Source organism: Callithrix jacchus, chromosome X (assembly GCF_049354715.1).
Source record: "Callithrix jacchus isolate 240 chromosome X, calJac240_pri, whole genome shotgun sequence".
In the NCBI taxonomy this organism is placed as follows: domain Eukaryota; kingdom Metazoa; phylum Chordata; class Mammalia; order Primates; family Cebidae; genus Callithrix; species Callithrix jacchus.
In genome coordinates this window covers 145,465,733-145,488,213 of record NC_133524.1, presented here as the reverse complement: position 1 = coordinate 145,488,213, position 22,481 = coordinate 145,465,733, and the positions used below count along the sequence as shown (strand labels likewise).

Genomic DNA, 22,481 nt, shown 5'->3' with positions numbered 1-22,481 from the left:
AGATGGTGTATTTGCCAAGTGGTTGGACTATAATTTGGCTGCTTAGTTACCAGTGGTTGGCTGTTTTGCAATTTTTTCTTCATAGACTCTTTCTTTTGAATAAATGCCAGACTTTTTCATACAAATTTTATGAACAAGTTGCAAAATGAAATTTTGAGCTTTTGAATCCAATTATGAAAGACATAACTAAATCTATTATTGAAAAACAATTCTAGTGAGCCCTTTCTGCTGCTGTTGAGAACTGTCTGGTAATTGAGGTAAGCACAGGTGCTGCTCATTATGGACCATTGTGCACCATCTGAATCCTGGGAACTGTGGAACTCACATGGTTTACACTCTGTTTGTGTGAATAACAAACAGGCCTGATTCTGCGCTTGTTTGTACAAGCTTGTACACAGCTCATTTGGGACTTTGAAGACACCTGCTTACCCTTTTGAAGCCAAAACAGTATCATTTATGTTCTGGCTATCCTTTCGATGACAATTTTGCAAAGGCAACATATTTTGCACTCTCCCTTCATTCCCACTGTCTCCTTCACCATGCAAAAATTCCAACACATGTTTATCTTTGGCAATAGGAAAATTACTTGTGGAAAGCTTCCACAATTACCTAATGACCAGAGACAACCCAAAGCTGTAAGACATATGTGGGGGAAAAATGAATCAACTCTTCTCATGGAAAGTTGTCTCCAACAAACCAGAGATCTAAGGTGAACTGGGGATGTGATTTAGTTGTGTTTAGGGCTGGAAGATTTTCTTGATTACCCTTTCTTTTCTCCTTTCTTCTGGGTTCTCATATGTGTCTTTCTAATGTCTAGTCTCATAGTTTTTAGTCACATAGATGGGTCATTTGGAAGCAAAGAACCTTATAATCACGGAGACTTTTTTCCTGCCTTTATAATGCAAAGGAAAAACTACTCTTAACTGTAGTATCGTCTCCTATCCCATAGGACTACCAGCCTAGCCTGCAGCCATCAATTGAGCTGGCTTGCAGAAGGCTGGAGCCTGCACTGCATTTCTGAGCCTCTGAGTAATGTCACTGAGTGTTTCAGCCCTGCAGTAGCTTCTCAGTGCTCCTACTCACTTTATTCAATGACTTTGCATTTTCCCTTGATATACTGAAGGTCTTACCTGCTGAAAAGATCACACTTAGAAGGTATGTAGCAATTGAAGTGGTAGTTCCACTGCAGAACATAACCCAAATCTAGATTACTCCTATCCTCAACTCCAACTTTAGATTCTCTCAACTGTAGCCCCTTTCCCCACAGTGACTAACCATAAAATGTGACCTTCAAAAACATGTATTTGTGAATCCTATGGTGGGAGTTTGATTTCATATGAATGCAGAAAAATAGTTGAAGGCATAGGGAATGGGAAATAAAAGCAACAGAAGAAATTACAGATGTAACAGTATATGCTTGGAAGTCTACTAGGAGACATTCCAATTCACCCAGAGTGTTTATAGAACCTGGAATGTAATATTCCAATTTAGCAAACATTTTCACTTCAAAGTCCTAGGGAAGTGTCATGGTGAAGCAGAGTAGTGAGGCCATGTCCATTTGCAAAGGCATAATGGAATATTACCCAGTACACTGTTACTTGACACTTGGTTACACTTCTATTTACCTTGTCCATCAGGCTAAGTTAGTCTTGACAATGCCAAATAAAGCCAATCAAAGTGGAGATCAGCCAAAGTAAATTCCTGCATGTCAGATATTAAATAGGACTCATATGATTTGACAGTGCTCCACAGAAGGCATATTGGAATTTTACCTTTTCCCTTATCATTATTGCAGAAAATTCAAGGTAAAGTTCTGCAGGAATATAAACAATTTGGAGACAATATTCTACTGTGTGTCTCATTTGCACTTAAAAAAAAGCTGACCTACAGACCTTATGTACTTTTAAGATTTATCTGAAAGATACACGAAGAAGACTTCCAGCCAAAAAAAAATGTACATATTTAATGGAATTAGATCTCTAGGCAAGAAAATGTCAAAAGAAAAGGCAAAATATTAAAGTGAATGCGAGGTGCTCTTTTCCACAGATTTCCTGCTTTGATAAATATCTTCTAGGATGTCATTTACTAGAAAGTCATGATTTTACAAAACAAAAAAAAACTGGAGTATAAAATGTACTCCCTTTATTGCTGAAATAAGTTGCTATTTTCACATTTCTCTCTGAAGTCTGCTTTTGTCAGCCGGAAGTCTTCTTGATATTTGCCTTTATATCTGCCTTTTTATCATTCTTATAAAAAACATAGCAATTATTGTGAAACACCGAAATTGCCAAGGCAGGAGCAGAGCTGGAGAGCTGTGCTTATTCAAAGTCCTCATTTCCCGTCTGGCCTTCAGAAGGAGGCAATTTCACATGAAACCAAGGATCACGAAGTTGGAGGTGTGCTGAGAGCTTCAGGAAGGTCTGATATGTGTTGATATGGACTTAACTTGTCCATGAGAGTGAAGAGGACCAATAACATTTCCTCTGAAATTGAGCTACTCATACAGAAAAGGATAATAGGAATATGAAATGCGGGCATGGAATTGTATAAGAATGCAGATTCATATATGTAAATACAGTTTCAAATGACAAAAATTTAAGCTTATTGCTTGCCTATCAACAATCTGTAGCTTATAAAGAGAAAGCCTTATATAAACCTAATTTCAAAATATGTTCCTCTCTTCTCTGAGTTTGATGCTTGATTGTAAGACCTAATGAAGTTATTAGGCCATCATGCATATAAATATTTTTTTCCAGCATGTTCCTTTTGCCACCATTATGTCTACGTGTGTGTGTGTGTAAAATAATAATAATAATACCAATAACACTTCGTTTGCTGAGTTCTTAATATGTGCCATGACTTTGTCCAAGGTCTCACAGCCAGTAAGTGGCTAGAAAAAAACAAGCATGCTTTTTGGTTGTTTTTGTTTGTCTGTTTTACCTAAGCACACTTGGAAAAATTCTGCTCTATTTCAACCAATCATCCATCCATATGTGTATTTTCAGACAAACCTATTGAAGAGCTAGTGCTAAAATCTTCAAACATATGCTTTCATAAAAGTATTTGCAGCCTTCTCTATGCCTTTCAATGACAATTGGAAATGGCGTGTTTATTATTCTTCAGTTAATAGCAATTATGATGTTGATAATGATAATGATAGTGATAGCTACTATTTATGAGACATACTCTGTGTCAAGTAATGTGCTAACTACTTTTCATGAAACCTCACTTCACCCTCATAACAGGAGTATGGTGTACATGCTGTTATTATCTTCATTTTACAAGTGAACAACTGAGGTGTAGAGAGGTTAAGCAACTTGAATCAAAGTTTGAATGAGAGTCTTTCCAATCACAAAGACTGTATGATCTTTTACTACTATGCTACTTTGACTTGGAATTAATTCTTATATGAAATTTAAATAAAACATCTATCATCATCATTTTGGTTTCTAGTTTTTTGAATACCCAGATGTAAGAGGTAAATGGCCTTCTATTTCATAGCAACACAGAAGAATTACAGTATCCGTATCATATGGGTATAGAAGACCTTGGAGATTCACTAATTCATCTCTTGAAACTGTCAAAACAGTAATGGAGGCCAAACAAAACTGCATTCAGGGAACTAAAGGTCACAGGAGTGAGTCCATCAACTTCTTAAACCCTCATCTGGGTAAGATCGGTTATGGGCATTTTACTTTGGTGGTGGACAGAAGCTGATGAATACAGATAACCTGGACAGAAAAAATGTTTTCTTTAAAACACCCAACTATTTTATTTTGAGAGCTGACTAGTGATCAGCCACAAACCAGGTATTTGACTGATTCAGTCGTGTAAAAATATGTGACAACTTGATGTGTGTGGCTGCTGTGTGTTTATGCTTCACCAGTCAGATTCCATGGATGTGAGAGGGTGATCTCATACCTGGATTATCTAACAAGCTCCATAGTTGATTTCCAATTTTGAGAAACACTGATTTGGTGCAAGTACTTGCAGCCTGGATTTATGAAAGTCAATCAAAGGACTGATCAGGTGGGAAGGAAAGGGGGAAGCACTGGTCAGTGTGAGGATAAATGATCTCACATATTTTGGACATTCCCCCTCAATATTGGTAATAGATAACAAGAAACTAACATTCTCCCACTTTGTTTATTGAAAAAAATTATTCAAATATTTCCATATGGTCTTATTGATACCATGCTACCTGCAAACAATAATTATAGTAAATTACTCAGATAATAGCAAACAGCACCTTTGGAAGTGCTCAGGCCGAAACTCATAGAATTGTTTTTTACTTCTCTTTTTTTTGTCTGTATCCCTACCCTATTCAATTACTCTATTAGCAAACCTCATCTGTTCTCCTTTCAAAATACATCGCTAATACATCCAGTCTACCACTCATCACCACTACTCTGATACAAGCCACCATCCTTCTCATTTGGCTTATGGTAAGAGCCTCCTTCCTGTTCTATGTTTCTACCCTTGCTCCCTTCCCATAGTCCTTTGTCAATATGTATACTGTGATCCCTTTATGACATAATTCAGATCATGTCTCTCCTCTACTTGAAATTCTCCCACAGTTCCCAATTCACTGAATCAAAGCCAAGTCTTTCCAATGTCCTACCAGCTCTTGTACAGTTTAATTTCCAGTGCAAGTTCTGATCTCCTTTTCTAATATTCTTACCCTTGCTTACTCTGCTTCAGCTGAACTATCTTTTTTACTGTTTCTACGGCACACCAGGTATACTCTTGCCTCAAGGCCATTCTACGTGCTATTCCTTTTCTTGCAATGTTTTCCCTGCAGTCACTGCAGGGCTCACTGCCTTACTTCCTTTTGGACATTGCTCAGATGTAGCTCTCAGAAAGCCTTCCCTCATCACCATCTCATCTATTTCTAGCTCCATCTCATCTATTTACAGCTCCATCTCATCTGTTTCTAGCACATTCCCCTGATTTATTTCTCTCTATAATACTTATCACCTTCCAATATATTTTATCATTATACTTTCATGTTATTTACTGCCTGTCTCCACCAAAGGAAATATAAACTCCACTAGGGCAGAGCTTTGGTTTTTTTTTTTTTTTTTTTTTTTTTTTGAGACGGAGTTTCGCTTTTGTTACCCAGGCTGGAGTGCAATGGCACGATCTCAGCTCACCATAACCTTCGCCTTCTGGGTTCAGGCAATTCTCCTGCCTCAGCCTCCTGAGTAGCTGGGATTACAGGCGTGTGCCACCACGCCCAGCTAATTTTTTGTACTTTTAGTAGAGATGAGGTTTCACCATGTTGACCAGGACGGTCTCAATCTCTTGATCTCGTGATCCACCCGCCTCGGCCTCCCAAAGTGCTGGGATTACAGGCTTGAGCCACCGCGCCCGGCCTTTTTTTTTTTTTTTTTTTTTTGGCTGTATCTCTAGTTCCTAGAATAGTCCCTGACAACTAGCAGGCATTTAATAAATATTTAATACACAAATGAATGAATGTGAATAATTGTAAAAGTATGTGTTTTCAAAATTATGGTAAGCTTGATGGTTTCAACAACTGACAAAGTGAACCCTAATAACAGATTATAGGAATAAAAGTGCCCATTTACTGAGCAACTACTCAGTGATAGGGGTTGGATACTTCACATAAGTTTTCTCAATCTTCACAATCATTCTCTGAAGAGATGGGAATAATGCTGGAACCCAGTTAACCCAACTGGAGGGAGACTGTGTTCATGAGTTTGATGCTGGAAAGTAGGGAAGAAAGGCTTCTTAGTGTGTAGCTGACAGGACTCCAGTAGCTTAAGTAGGTTTGCCAATGATCACACAGCTGTAATTGGAAAAGCTAGCAGTCATCTATGTCAACCTCAGTCCCAAGCTCTTCCTATTATGCAAAAGGGAACAACAAAGAAAGTGGTAGATGCCCAATCAAATCATTCTTTTCAAACCCACAGAGGAGCAGTAGCCTCTTAGCAGGCCTGTAGATTCTGGTGAATCCCCAGGAAATCCAGAATAACCCTCACTTGTCTCCAATCTGAGAAATTCTCAGAAGATGAAGTTGCACAAGCCATACCTCATCTCAACCAAAGTGGTACCTTCAGTTACATGATTCATCCTCAGAAGCAGATCCAAATTTATAAAATTTCCCACCAAACTTTTTAGAATTGAACTTGAAGAATGTCTCATCTATTCCTCCATTCAACAGGAGCATAAATTGAATCCCAGAGAGAAAGGGACTTGACAACAGAAATGCCGAGTTGGAGGCAGATTTGGTGGGAGAGTGCTAGTCTCTTGGCTCCCAGTGGAGTCTACTATATATCTGCCACACTGAGGATGATGTTAGCCTAGGATATGTTTCCTGATATCAGCAGTAGCAGCAATAGAAATGAAGAAAATGTAAAGTCCCAATTACATGTAAGTAGCAAGTGAGCAGTCCAAATTGTTGCACTTAAGGCCGAACAGACTGATCATCCCTCCTTTCTTTGTGGAGTGGATTCTTCCCATAATGGTGTTCTGGGCTAGTTCTCCAGCACTTACCCAGTCGAAAACCAGAATTTCCCAATGCATTTTCAGAAAAAGAACCCCACTCCTTTCCAAATATGACATAACACCTACAGCAGGATAAAAACATGCATTTCAGCCTTCACCTTATTAACAGTTACAAGGGAAAACAAGATAGTGTGCTTTTGTCTTCTGAGTAACATTAACAAATCTATTTCAACAATGTAAGTCATTCTATTTGATAAAAATGGTGTAAAACATGGAAATAAGAAGATGCTAGTTGGTGTGATTTGTGTTTACATAATAACTAAAGTCACAAATTAATTGGAGCGGTACAATTTGTAGCTGTACTGCTCTGATAAATGGGTTATAATGTTTATTATAACCTTCACATTTTAAAATATTTACTCTAAGAAGCAGAGATGTTATTTAAAATATCAATGCACTGCAACGGGCAGATACTGTGAAATAACTGTGTTGAGAATGCAAATCACAAACACGGCTTGCATATGAATTCTCTCTGTTTTGTTTTTTTTTTTTCTTTTTTTTTTTTTTGAGACGGAGTCTCTCATTCTGTCACCCAGGCTGGAGTACAGTGGCGTGATCTCGGCTCACAGCAACCTCCGACTCCTGGGTTCAAGCGATTCTCCTGCCTCAGCCTCCCGAGTAGCTGGGACTACAGGCACATGGCACTATGCCCAGCTAATTTTTTTAAAATTTTAGTAGAGATGGAGTTTCTCTGTGTTAGCCAGGATGGTCTCGATCTCTTGACCTTGTGAACTGCCAGCCTCGGCCTCCCAAAGTGCTGGGATTACAGGCACGAACCACTGCACCCAGCTGCATATGAATTCTTAAATGTCCACTTAGCACAACAAGTTGTAAAATGTGGTCTTGGACGAAATGAATGAAATCCATTACTCAGAGGCATTTGCAGCTTGCAAAAATATCAGTCATCCCAAGACTCTATCTGAAGTCAGCCAGGAGAAGCTGCTGAAATGCACTGCCTTAGTGGCCATGGGACCAGGAGCACTGTGTTATTTAAACCCTCATCTGCTTGAGGTCGGTGATTAGCAAGGTGATAGACATCTTTCCAGGTTGAGGAGCCAGAGGCCTCAAAGAGTCCTTGCTTTATTTGTGATACACATAACATGGTTTGGGACCAATGCAGTTGAAATCAGACATTTAGAATGCCAGTAGTGAATGGGGATGGAGAACAGAGCATTTGAAGTTGTAGTGGCTTGTGGGCAAGGCTCTGCTGCTAATTGGTTGTAGCTATTTGAAGTGATCACTAGTTTCTATGCCAGGGCGGTAATGGTGGGACAGTGGACATTTCACAATGGTCTAGGCTGGCTCAGGAACACAGAGGGCTTCTGCCATCTCCTGAGTAATTCCATTCCAGTGTAGAAACACCAAGTGCCCTGCACAACTTCAGCCCCCACCAGGGCTTCCCCTTTGGCATTTGCTTCCCCTTTAATGAAGGAAGCTGGTATAGTTCAGTGTGAAAGATGTTTCAGATTCATAGGATATTTTCTAATGTCTACTGTAGGCAGGGGCATATTGAGACCTGATGTTTTACCTACTCCTTTGGATACTGTATGATGAGAATAATCTCATGTTAATTTACAGGTTCTTATCATTTATACACAAATTGGACAAAGAACATCCTCTTCCTTCCTTGAAGTGACCTCGTGAGGGAGCCAGTGCAGAGATTATAACCTCCGTTTACTTCTTCCCATTTGCCAGTAAAAATCATGATTCTCTTGGAGGGAACTAGACTAGTTTGAGGCCACAGAGCTAGAACACAGCAGTGTCAGAATGGCTCAGGTCTGTCTCATCTCTGACGTCTTGTGCCAAGGTTCTGCCTGAGGCTATGAGGCTGCAGGACACACTCAGGCAAAGTGTGTTAACTTTCTGCCCATAAATTTACTAAATAGTGGGTGGCCACCAACTTCCATGTACTAGAGTGCGACTCATTTTGTAGGATCTTTCAGAGCTGGCTTTGAGTCCTGGGGACTTTTAGAACTCTTCTGGACAACTTGAATCTGGGTTTCCTTTCATCTCTGGTTTTTATAAGCCAAGAAAGGGGATAATACCGACTGGGTCCCAGACTGTTAGCTAAGCTAAGACTAGTGAGTGATCCACTGAGAGGGCTCTATAGGCATGAATTCTTGGGGTGAATGAAGATTTTGCAAACACACAAATAGACATTTTTGTCTGGTCTCAAAGGCTACATATACAGATGACAAGAGCACCAGTGCAATCTGTTTTGCCATTTGAGGAAAGTACTTCATTGATGCACACGTGGCGCAAAAATACTAGGACTCTTGCCTCAGATGTACTACAACCTAAAGATAATTATGAGATGTCAGCTTTCCTAATGATATTAAAAGAGGCAGTATAACTTTTCATTTGTTTGTAGAAATCAGATTGAGTATAGCAGCAACAAAATTTCATTTCACATGTCTTCATTAATGGAATGCTGCTCTTTAAAGAGAAATGTTAACTGAAGGGAAATCAGAAACTAGTTGCATTGCTCAGATGAAAATAAAGACCTGGACAGAATGGCTGTGCATCAGCTTGTAATCAACAGTGAGTGAATCATAAAGATTCATGCTAAAAGACTTGCAATTGTACTCTTATTAGTTTTCTTACTGTTCAGGAAAGATTAATTTAAAGCTAGAGCAAGAAATACAGAATTACATATAGCCAGGAGATCTGTCAGCTCCTGGCTCCAGTCTAAGAGGACATGAGGACTAAGTCTGAATTTGGTAATGTGACGGTGAGCCAAGTAGAAAAATGTGTGGTATGGCTCTGGCCATCAACTGACTCATCAAGTGAGGGAGGAGCCTGGCAAGATCACAGGTAAGGTAACCCAGCAAGATGGGGTTCCATTCTCAAATACCACTAATTAACTTTTCTCAGCCTCAGTTTCCTCATCTGTAAGAAGAGAATAAGGGCCTTGCAGAGCTGATGAACTGATTAGAGATGATGCACATAGAAATTGCGGTGTCCAGCACGCCCTCAGTAAAGACAGCAAATACTACTGCAATTGGTTTGAGAAAGCTGGCTGGGTCTGCAGAGCCTGAAATGATGGACACGGCAGGTTGTCCAACAGCATTAAATACCAAGCAGGGCCTGCTTCTGAGTGCCATCTTAGAGCGTCTACAGGCTCCCCAAAGCAGGGCCACCCTTTATTCTACTGGATTTTACAACTATTCATCCTTCAATTGCAAAACCATTTTGAAAGATGTAAATGAAGCATCCTGAGATGACTCCCAAATTCGTTGCTGACAAATGGTCTTGGGTGGCACCTTCTCATTCTGTGGCTTAATAAGTCCAAGAAGCACTAATTGCTTTGAAGTTAATAAAGGCTTTATTGGCTTCAAATAATTGGTGTTTGTTTGGCTACTGTGATTATGGTTATCACAGTCTCTCTACATAATGTACACTGGCAGAAGTTGCTACCTTTTACAAGTTTTAAATCCCAGTAGAAGTGACAGAAAAAGCTATAACCACAAATTGGTTTGCAATTTTCCTCTTTCTTTCCAGCAAGTCCTGTATGATTATATTATGAACCTTGCTTCACACAAACTGCTTGTGACTTTTATGGCCCTTTTGTGATCTAAATGGCTATCTCATAAGATATTCCATTGCAGCTTCTTTTCCAATTGCTTTTACTGTGAAATGCCCTTGTAGAGAGTTCTGGGGAACATTTCACACTCTTACGGTATTGATTTGCTAAACCTGATGATAGGTTTATATTTAAGATACACTTCTTTATATGAACAGAGTGGGAACCTCACGAAAAACAGAGCCAAAGCTTTCCTTGAGGAGATGTTGTATACCGTTTGTATCTTTAGGAATACAAAGAAAATCCCTGATCATCTTTACATTCATTTAAGAAACTCAGCACATGGAAACACCACCTGAAAGATGACAGTGTGGTATACTTAGTAATTCCTTCCCCAGAATTGTTTCATTTAAGTAAAGTGCAATTCAGTAGTGAATGTGTAAAAGCATTACAACATCATTTATTCCATCTCCAAAAATAAGGAGTTTGGCAGTGCTTTGGTAATAAATATTTTTCATGACACTCCATGAAAGCAGTCAACATAACAGTAGAATACAGAATGCCAGATCCCTCTTGCCGGTGAGTGAATTGCTGTTTAGTGTTCAAAATAATAACCAAGCATAAGAGAATAGCTGGAGGACCCTTCCCTTTAGCCTAGCCTCCAGGTATCTTTCCTTCTGTAAACTATAGTCTAACGAGATCACAGTTGAGTTTGAGGCCTGGTAGGTAGAGTATGAGAGTGTAAGACAGAAAAAAAAAAGAAAGGAAAGGAAAGAGATGACAGTGAGGAAACAGAAAAGAGACAAAGAGGCAGACATACAGCAAAAGGAAAAACAAGATAAAAGAGAGAAGGGTAGAGAAGAAAACAGGGAGGATTGATTTACAGTAAAAGTGTTATTTGTTTAAATAAGAAAATTATTAAGCTTATTTAGTCTGTCTGCCATAAGCTTTCTGCCAATACATATTCTCTGCCTTGAGCCCTGCCTCAGCTGTACTCCCTCCCTCTCTCTAAAGAATTCATTAGTCACAGCATTAGTAGTTATTGATAAATGTCCATGCTTAAGGTCCCAATTTCTCTTTTTTTCCAAAATGTATTAGCTCTCTGGAAAAATAGAAAACTTTAAGTCTCAGGCATACCGTAAGAAGAAATCCTAACATTACTCAGAGTGGCACCAAGAGGTAAACCGATGATGAGAATTCCTAAAAAAAATCCTCAAACACAATTACTAGAGAAAGCGATGCCTTAGGTCTCAGGGTTGGAGAATCTGAAAATATCTGGGAAGAAGAAGAGTGGTGAGGTGGGCACCTGCTAAATATTTTGTATATCTTTCAATTAGAGCCTCAGAGCAGAATTCATAAGCTGTTATTTCTATGTGACACTGAGGCTTCTATTCTAAGAGGTCACCCAAATAGATCCATTAATAAGGTTTTGATTGACGAAAATCAACAAATATGGATTGAAGTGGTGTGCAAGCTTCAATCACTGGGAAAATGGCCAGGGGGTTGTTTTAATTTGGCAGTGCTTTAATGTGGGCAGGAGTGGATTGCTGTGAACACCAGCAAGATGGACTTGACCAACCACATATCCTCTGTAATTAACAGCTAGAAATTCCACTCTGTATTCTCCATATGCTGTGTCTTCATTTAGAAACTATGGCATTCACGGCAACTTCCATTTCTGCTCTGCAATGAAATTGACTTCCCACAGATCCCCAACAAGAGTAATGACTGAGGTGGAGGGAGAATCTCCCTCTTAAACTGTACCATCAGTCGGCCACTGTCAGTGGTGGAGAGGGAGCTCATGTAACCAGTGTGATGTGGAGTGCGAGGATTTCCATTCGCCCTTTTCATCTCAGAAGAGAGCAAATAAATGGAACTGTCAGGCTTTGCTGTGATTAGGTTGCTCTTGGCAAAAAATACCAACACATACTTCGTTATTTTCTTTTATGACATAGCAAGCCTTGGCCTAAAATGGAACTTCCAGTACAGCCTTGATGCTTCCCCACCTCTGGACTTACTCTCTACATAATGCACAATGCAAAGGAAGCAGTAGAGCTGCAATATAAGGCAAGGAAAATACCAGGAATATCAGATCAGCTTAAGCGTGGCTGGGTGTGGGGGGGGCGGCGCATTGCTCTAAGGACTCTCATCCAGGAGACTCAGAAGATACTTATCCAGCACTTAACCATATGCCAGGGATTTTTGTACACATAGAATCTCATTTAATTATCTTTTTAAATCCTCACAGCAATTACAGGAAGCATTATGTCAGTTTAGAAACAAGGAAACTAAGGCTGAGAAAAATTAGAGAAATTGCCCAAGGCCACAAAGCTAACCAGATTTCAAATCTAGGTCTTCTTACACCAGGTATGGAACTCTTGCCATTGAACCCAGCTGGAAGGCTATCCAATATGGGAAGGCACATCATACCAAAGGCTTGTATAACTACACTATTCCAGGTGGTGCCTTACGCATATCAGTTCATTTAATCTCCATCACAACCCTATTAGGCACATTCCACCATTATCCCCATTACACAGGTAAGGAAAGGGAAACAAAAAGAGCTAAAGTAACTTGCCCAAAACTACCCAGTGAGGAAGTGACAGAGCTGGGATTTGAATCTGAACACTGTGCTCCTCATTACTCCAGGCTATGCCTCTTGTAACTTAGGTTCTTTGACAGCCTTACAGGAGGCCTGGACCCCCAAGGCCAGAGCCATCGGCCAGCATTCTTCTTTGGAGGTAACTGGAACACCAAACTGCTGACCCCTTAGCATCCCTCGGAACAAGTATGCCTGTAACACACTGTGGATAAATTGTCCTAAAGGCTGAGTTCTTCTTTAATATTTATTGCATTCAATCATTGAAACAAATATTAAATGCGTACTGTGTTCTAGGCACTAACTCTATAAGCTGGTTTAAAAGTTCAAATTATTTGTTGGTCTTTAAAATTTTCTCTAAAAAAAAAAATGATAACATCTTATTAGTATGATGGTTTCTTTAAGATTTGGGGTAACACCACTGGATATTCTTAAGTATATCCCTATGGCTATCTACTGGCAGGAAGCTACACACTAGCAGATAAGGATTCACAGATTAGACAGGATTAGAGCTGCGTGGAGCATATCCACCCTTCTTTTGATTCAAGAGGGGATGTATACAAACTGGACAGCTGGTCTTAAAGGGAAATCATTAAAATAATCTGGTTTCATATCATGCAGATTTACTTTTTATTACTGTTTGATGGAATGGTTAGACTTAGATGTGTGTGCAAGTGTCTTGTTATATGCATGCACTTATTGAGTAGATCTGGCTGGGCTGTCTGCTGATATTCAGCTTACAAAAAACCTTCTGGCAAAATCTGAGATAAAGTGTGTAGACATTAGAACTCAACAGATCATTGTAAGCCTATATTACCCAAATATTGTTGAAACTAGCAGGATTTGTGGGGAATTTTGGCCTGATTCTAACATTTTCAAAATTATTCTGTGTCATACTTGGGTTGGCATCTATCTGTAAGTAGAAGACGCTGTGTGTCTGAATGCCTCCCTTCCCCGCTCCCACCCCACCTAAACTCTAATCCCCTACAGGCAGGCACTGCTTCCTCATTTTGGAATTTCCTACTCTGTCTATCAGAGTAGAGGCTCAACACATTTCCATTAAATTAAATTAAATTAAAATCTCCATCAAATTAAAGAGATTGTTTTCCTTGGAAGAGATACTAATTGTCCAAGTTATCTCCATTTTTTATAATTTCATAATGTCTAGCATTGTTCATCAACATGGAAGGCACAGGCTGCAGGTAAGAACCCTGAATTTAGGCAGATTCACCTCTAGTGAAAGAAAACTGATGTTTGCTAAAAGTGTATACAAACACCTCCCCCCACCACACACACATGCAAACCCATGCATCTACATGACGGGTTTTCTACAAATCGCACTATCTCACTATTCTCTTTTCATTGGCTGATAGGTTGAATCATTATCTTTGGTGGTTAATTATGTCCCTGAAGAAAATCAAAGTCCACATTTTGATTTTACATTTTGATTTCCTATAGTTGCTCTTCTATTCTAAGGATCGTTGAAGCTCATCCAAACTATATGAAGCTGACATTCAATTCACTTTTTATGGAAAAATTAAAAATCTGGTCGTCACTTCTATCGCTATTATTGATGTAAATAAATAGAGCTGAAGTCTTAAATATAATTAGGCCTCGTTTATTTGCTGGCAACTGCCGGACTTTTAGCTGTGGCTCTATTTTGACATATTCTACTTTTTCACAAAAGATAAACAGCTCTAGAGAAACCTCCATAACTTCCTTTTCCTGTAACAAATATACCCAAACAGTCTTCCTTCTTCAAGGGCCTGGACACTCACCAGCCTCATAAATACATGCAATCAGAGAAGGTTTTGGTTAGATTTAGAAAGTGATTTGTGATCCTGCAAGAGGGAATATTTGGTACACTGTAGATTCCCTCACAGAGAATAAAACTCTTCTAGGCAAACTATATACATCCTACGAGGCAAACAACTGAGTGTTTTCTTAGAAGTTGAAGTATTTTTCAATTCTCTGTGCTGTATCTGTGGGACCCAGTTCAAGTCTGCTAATATACACCATGGTTTTTTAACACATGCCCATATTTTATCTATCACACATACTTTGATTTTTACTTACTAGTGAGCTAAATATGGTTTGGTATCTTTCTGTTTAAAAATTTTGGCAAACAGTAGTCGAGTTTAATGTTTATACACTAGACCTCACGTCATAAAGCTCATCTTAGAAGCAATATTAAGGAAGCTACCTTTTGACAAGAAGCTTTTGGCATTCAGAGACAAAACCTCTTGTTCCAAGCATACGAGGTTCAAAAGCAAATCATTTCAATCTTCAAATCTACAAAGTCTGATCAATGCAATCTAACTGTATCAAAGCATAATTTAGCCAGTTACATTGAATCATTCATATGTATACATACCATACATAGACATCATAGTATAGATTGCTCCCATCTCAAATTCCGCATGGAGGCATAAGCTCCCTATAGTTTTTGGTATGTGAATGACATTATTGGTTTTATGATCTTAGAAGTGTCCATGTACTTTATAAGGAGCACCTCTGTAACAATGAACACAGCATGAGTCAAAGGGCATTCATGCCTGAAGAGTGTCAGCCAATTGCTTGCTCCAGCTTCAAAATCTGTCAGTTTAATCTGGCAGAGTCATAGGCTTCCTTTAATGAACATTTTCCTCCACCCATGGCTGTTGAACTCCAACAAGCCAATAAGCTGTTCTGAGTTTGAAGCAAGAGAATATATCTTGGCAAAGGAGAAACATTGCAATGAATAATGAATGTTATATCTTCTTTGCTGCCTGGGAGGGAGAGGAATGGGAGTTACCTTCTTCATAGGTGACTGACTTCGAATATCAGGCAGACGGTTGGAAAAAGGGATGGTAAGTGGAAAACACAATCAAGTGTTGGTGTTCTGCTGAGAACATCAGGAAGAGATCAGGGATGTATGAGTGACTATTAATAAATAAATAGCACCAAGGTATCTAAATCCCCTTGGCAAAGTTACTCCAAATTTCCAAAGAGACAAAGGTATGGAAAATAAAGTCCTTAGATTAGAACTACTTTCCAGGTTTTCTTCTTTTAACAGAAAATATAAGAGAGCAAGTTGAAACAGTCATTGAATTTCCCAAAATCAAAACCATATTCTATGAAGATCAAATGGTGCTGCATTTGAATTATTCTTTAGCTACAAATTAGCACCTCTTAAGAACTTCATGTTTTTGAGTCATTGATTTTTGATAAATCCTGATTGGCAAATGTGAGAACAGATGTAGGCATGCCAGACAGCTTTTCCAGACTTACTCAGGTCTAACTGCCAGACTTTGGGCCACCTAAAGCTGAGAAAATTAAAAAAATAATTTATTCACTTTCGCCTGACTCTAGGGATGATGCTCTCTGTGTTCACTGGTTCATGCATTGCATGCAACACCATCCGTTTGGAAGAGAATCACATCTAGGCCAGAAGAAATATACCAGGGGAGGGAAAACAGAAAATAGTTTCAAAAAATTAAAATATGCTGAAAGACAGGGAAAACACCAATTATCAGTTATCCAAGATTTTATGAGAAAATGCTCAAATCCTTTGTGCCAATGGTGTTTATAGTTGCAGCAATGAAAATTCTAATTTTGTGCTCTAATGAACACAAAATGATCCATACTCAACCTTGGCAAATCTTATAATGACTGTGTAATTGAAATGACTTTTGCCATATTAAAATATTTCATAAATTATAGGAAATTGCCAGATGTAACAATATGATTGGGAAGCCATAGACATGTGATACAACAGCCGCACCGCCTCCTTGTTTTGCAAGTAGGATGAATGGTTTACGGAACTGAAGAACACCATTCATACTTAACACCAGCTTACTAAAAAGTAAATCCGCAAGATGTTCAATGCTTTTGAGAAAGATCCACATAATAGAGTCATTTTATCTTAAGCATCAGAATATATCAAGTTTTAATTTACTTTTATTTCAGTACCTCTCAATGTTCTTAAAATGCCGTCATATTCCTTCTCGCTATACTTTTGGAATGTACAAAAGGGAAGACTGTTCTTTTTTTCCTAGTAACATTCCCTAGTTAGAGTCAGCTAGTGGTTCTAACCCATGCTGAAACATGGATGAACTCTGAGAACATGCTAAGTGAAAGAGACAGACACAAAAGCCACAGAGTGTATGATTCCATTTTTATAAAATATCCAAAATAAGCGAATCCATAGGAACAGAAAGTAGTTTACTGGCCAAGGCTTCCTGGAGGGAGAAATGAGGAATGATTACTTAAGAGGTATAGGGCTTCCTTGGGGGGTAAAATAAATGTTCTAAAATTCATTGTGGTGACTGTTACAAAAATTTGTGCATATACAAGCCAATGAATTATATAAATCAGTGAACTGTATGGATGTTAATCATATCTCAAAAAAGCTGTTAAAAATAGTGTAATGATCTCAAAACCCCCACTTTATATTTCTACCACAGGGAAAGTTTTAAGGGAGGAATAGACATTACTAAGGATGCTGACCTAGCCACTATGAGTATTCATAATCCCCTAAATCGTTGAACCATAAATCTCTGATTTTTTTAGCTGAATTTATCTGCTTGAAATGAGGCTGTAGCTTAAAGACTCTCTGCTTAGGACCACTGTCCAGCTTAGTGGCCCCATTGGTAGGCTGGCGAACCTTCCAGGGTTTGCTTCAGTGGCTCCATATGTCAGAAACACATTGGCTAAAGGTATTGTTGTTTCTGGCTCAGTTGGGCGTAGCCTCACATGACAATGACTTTCCTTAACCCACTGATGTGTCAAAATCACCAACACAACTCAACTTCACTCATTCCAGCATGTCTCTTGATTCTGATACTCCATAGGCAAAAAGCTTCTAGAGTCAAATACGCTATGGAAACACAACAATAAACTATGTCCTCCATCTTAGAGATGCACAACGTAATATTAAGGGCTGAAAATTCAACTTAGAAGAAAACTTTTAAACCTCAGCATTTATTTAACCACTCTCCACCAAACACACACACACATACACACACACCACACACCCTACACAGACACACACATTTGTTTTGTGTCCTTCACAATACCTATTAACATGCCTCAAAACACCACTCAGGGACCATAACTTAAGAAATGCTGACTTAGCCCATCAAATTGGCTGAAGGAAGAGAGAAGCACTACTTTAAAGCTTTTACCATCTGAGTACTTTACCGTGCTTTATAGAATTTTAATTTTGAAAAAATAAACATGGATATGCAACACCTAAATTCCTAGGATAGTAATTCCTAACCTTTTACAAATCTTGTCCCACAAAGGAAAGAATTGGAATAGTACGTCAGCATAAACTAACATGATGGTTTGAAGTCAAGAGACCTCAGGGCTCCTAGGGTTACAAGGATCAATATGTCTGGATTTCTGTCATCTATACCACTAAAAAGCCTTGGCGAAGTTCCACTCTCACGACTCTATAGGAAAACGACCTTAATTCAACTATCTTCATGTTGTGAAAGAAGGAGACAAAATGTCTAGGCAATGTTTGACTTAACCTGGACACTATAGAATTTGTGCAGACACTACCATATATTTGAAAACTATTCACAACAATAATCTTATATCGCCTTTCTGAATTATCAAGAAAATATTATATTATGAGTCCCATTGTTTCTTATTAAGGGTATATAGCCTTCTAATTCCTTGAAAATCATTCTCTCTATAGGTGGTAGCTATATTAACCAAATTATTTGGATTAACCAGAGCCCTTCTTCCCCCAGACTTGTCAAATATGAAAAGTGGACCTATAACTTTTTTTTCAAATGTCACAATTTGGTTTTTATTATTCATTTTCTATGTTATTCTTGCTTGGGGAATCATATATATGTATAAATTTTTTGTTGCAGTAAAAATTACCAAGGATCGGGTTTCAGAAGGCTTCCCAATATGCTTTCACTTGAAAGACAAATCCATTTCGACATGAGGTTTCATTATGAAAAAACTGTTACAAGTGATGACACTGGTTATTGAAAATTGAAATGAAGTGAGAGGAAGCTAACACCAATGTGTATGAGATTCTTTATTCTTTGAATGACACAAAGAACTCAATATATCTAATCATCTCTGTTATGCCCACTGGGAACTGAGCTATGGTGATATTGCACAGGGTTGCTTCTTGATTGCTAGAAACCGAAGTATTAAGCCATATGCCACTTATATCAGTAGTTAAAAAGCTTTGTGTCACTGCTGAATCTTGGGAATTGTTTTACTTTCCCTCTTTCAGTTAAATTAAATAATAGTAATCTGGACACAAAATTCATAAAGAGAGGGTACCAACCAGTCAGCACAGATAGATATTTTGGCTTTTTACATTCATGTCTGAATTATTACAAACCTAGAAGTAGGCATTAGGCAGATTGTCTCTGAACAAATTTTCTTGTGCTTTGGTGAGTGGCCCAGGCAGAGAGACTTTTAAAGGGAATAGGACAGGGGGTCATTTGTCTCTTTCTTATTGTAGGTTTTGCCTGAGGAGCTTGAGGATCAGATTCAGTCTGTACTTTTATGAGATATATGCTGTTTCCCCCTCTTGTTCATAAAACTATCCTTTCTGATTTGTCTCCAACTATCCAATCTTGAATCAAATCAGCTTTTGAGTATCTGTCCTCTAGCCTCTAGAATTAATGTCATACAAGGTCACCAGATTCCTCTGATGTGTGGCTTCTCTATCAATTTCCTCCTCCTTTTCCTTCCTCCTGGAGGCTCAATGTATGTCATTCATAATATTCTCTGTTTCCACTTGGTGAAGTTTGGAAGCTGGGGTGCATTTCTGAATTTGGGTCTCCTGGTGAGTTGTGCTAAGCTGTGCTGTCAAGATAACTACAGATTCTTTTTATAATTACAAAAGCCAACTAACAGAAAGTGACTGATCAATAAGCCATGCCTACAAAGATAACGTGAGAGCTTCACTACTCAGTATCATCATCCTCTCTCCTCTCATTCTACCCTCCATAATTCTTCCCAGTCAGGATCTTTGAGTGTCCTATATTATGTAAAAGAGTTATCTGTTAAGCATTTGAAATAAAAATTACCGCGAGTCTCACCACTACTAGTAAAACATTTAATGTGCATGTTAAGAGCTACAATTTGAATGCTGGCCTGCTAGCCAGTAAGACTTGAAAACAATTTAAAGTAAATTCCCTAAGATGTCTAGTTATTCTACCCTGTTTTAAGGGTTGCTAATGAATGTGCTGCCCGAATGAACAGAAAGATTGGGAACTCAAACAGTGCCAGCCTGGATAGCATGCCACTGGCACCAGAAATCAGTTTGTCCCACGCAAAACTTCCTCTGGAGGTGATTTTCCAATAAAATCAGCCTTGGTTATTGCAAGCATTGGAGCAATCCTCAAGAGAGGAGATCAGGCAATTCAATTCTAGGAAATGCTGTATGAGGTAAAATTAACCTTGCAGCAATGTTATTTCCTGTAACATGGTCTCGGGTTTTTTGTTTGTTTGTTTGTTTGTTTATTTTGTACACTTCAATATTAAGTGAGGAATTTTTTAAAACCCCATCACTGAGATGTGACCAAATGATTTAATGACTTACATATTTATGAGAAGAATATAACATTAAAGAAAGCTTGTTTTGTTTAACCACTTTACAGAGATATTGCCTAGGCCTTGTGTCTAGAAACATCCATGACTGTGAGTCAAGCCTTGCTTAAGGGCAGCTCCCTTAAAACTTTGGAGCCATCGAACTTCTGCAACTATTGGCCAATGGGAAAGGCTGCCTAATGCTTCTTAGTGCTGTGATAGTGGAGTATTGCATAAAAGAGAAAAGGGAAGTATCAGATGCATCTCAGACTCCACAACTCCAAAGAAGAGGACAAGTGTGTGGATTCTGAAATTGGCTGCTGTGTGTCCAATCCTGCGAATTTCTGAGCATAAAGATGCCTTTCAAAAATAGAAAATTGCATGTGTTTTCAACTGTTATCTTAATGACGTTTTTGTTTCCTTGTCCCATGTTATGAAAATTTGACTTCGGTCATTCTTGAAAATGCCTAATGACATACATCAAACATAACTACACTTGTGTTACCCCCATTCATAGGGAGGCCTACATCTTCACTTCTGTGCCTCCTCTTTTAAATTCATAGAGGGAATTCATCAAAAGTAGGAAGGTGGACATACAGCAGAAGAATCACTTGGAAAGTCAAATTCTATTGGAAAGTCAAATTCTAGATCTATTAATAAGGGTAAAACTAGCTTTATGATGGCTCAGAGTAAAGCTAATATGGAATATAGATGATTATAAAATAAAACTCTATTTCTTTCTAAGAAAAGCTAATAATTTACCCAATGGCTAATAATTAGTTCAGTATGATTTTCAATGGGCAACACAAAATCATAATCCTTCTAAGACTAAACTCATACTCAAACTAAACAAGGACAGTTGAACTTTAAAGTCATATCCCTAGATGCCTGCACTTACTCATTCAAGATATTGAGCTGCTGTTATATGACAGCTACTGTTTGAGATGCTAGGGTTACAGCAGTGACTAAAACAACATTCTCACTTTTGTGAACCTTACATTCTTGTGGGAGGTGACACTTCAAAACATGGAGAAATAGAGAGAGACAGAGAGAGAGAGAGAGAAAATAATGATGATAAGAGAAAAAAATGAAGTAGGTAAAGAGAGTAAAAGTGCATATGTTGTATGCTATTTTGTATACAGCAGTGGTCCAATATTGTTATCCCTGTTTAAAGCCTTGTAAAATTCCTCTTCAAGACATTCACTATGTGCAAGAGGAAATCATTCTTATTTTGAACCACATTAGCTGCTTTGATTGACAACTGTTTTTCAACATCCACGGCTCTGAATCACCATCGTAGATTAGTTTTAAAAAGTTAAAACTAAATTCAAAAGTCTATTACCCATCACTAAGACCAGGACAAGATCCTCATACATGGTTTGACTGTACTCTCCAAGAAGATCTCCCAACAGGCTGTGCACCACAACAGCATCATTGCAGGAAGGGCACAGCTGTGCTCTGCTCTGTCATTGTTGGGCAGCCCTTACTTGGGTGTTGATTTTAAAAACACATAGCTTTTTCTAGTTCCATCACATATGTAAACAGATGTTACTGTAGCGTTTGGAAATAGGAGGTTCTTCCATTTTCTTTAAGCATTCTCCTCTACAATCTTGTTTTTATTATGTTACATCCCTTTTTGGAAACAGGTGAAGCTTAAATTATATGTGAGTGTACAATGTATATGTAGATAGTGTATATATACATCCACATATATATTTAAAGCAAGTTTTCTAACATGTCTAATTTGCTTATCAAACCCTTGCATCATGGTTTGAGTCAAGCTAAACTTTCACCTAGCCAGTGTTGGAGGTAACACACATGTCCAGTTCGTTGGAGAGATGAAAAAGTTGTGTTTTTAGATGTAGATGCTATTATTTGCAGATCCCCAGCAACCACACTACAGCGTTTGATAACACAAACATGATTGAGTACAAATGAGCTCTCCGGCTGCGCTGAGCTCCCTTTGCCGGACTTCCATGGAGGAATCTAGGCCACAAGAGCTTTCTGAAACATTTTCCCTAAGTACGTGGGACCCACTTGTTATGACAGTATGGTGGTGAGACAGGCAAAAGGCAGTCAAAAAATTGGAAAAGGAATGAGAAATGAGAAAAAAGATTTGAGACCTTCTTTTAGTAATGGCTGCTTCTGTCTGCCTCAACAAGGGGAACAATTTTGTCTTGGATCCAAATTACCAAGTTGCATGAGGGTATGCTGATGCAGAGTATATAAACACATGTGCATATAACTGGATTATAATGACATGTAATATACCTTATGCTG

General features: G+C 38.5%; 1 protein-coding gene across 8 annotated transcripts in view; it reads right to left on the bottom strand.

The window, feature by feature from the left end:
- Window positions 1–22,481, bottom strand: part of AFF2 (ALF transcription elongation factor 2) — a 486,005-nt gene that overhangs the window by 57,368 nt on the left and 406,156 nt on the right. The window lies entirely within an intron of this gene.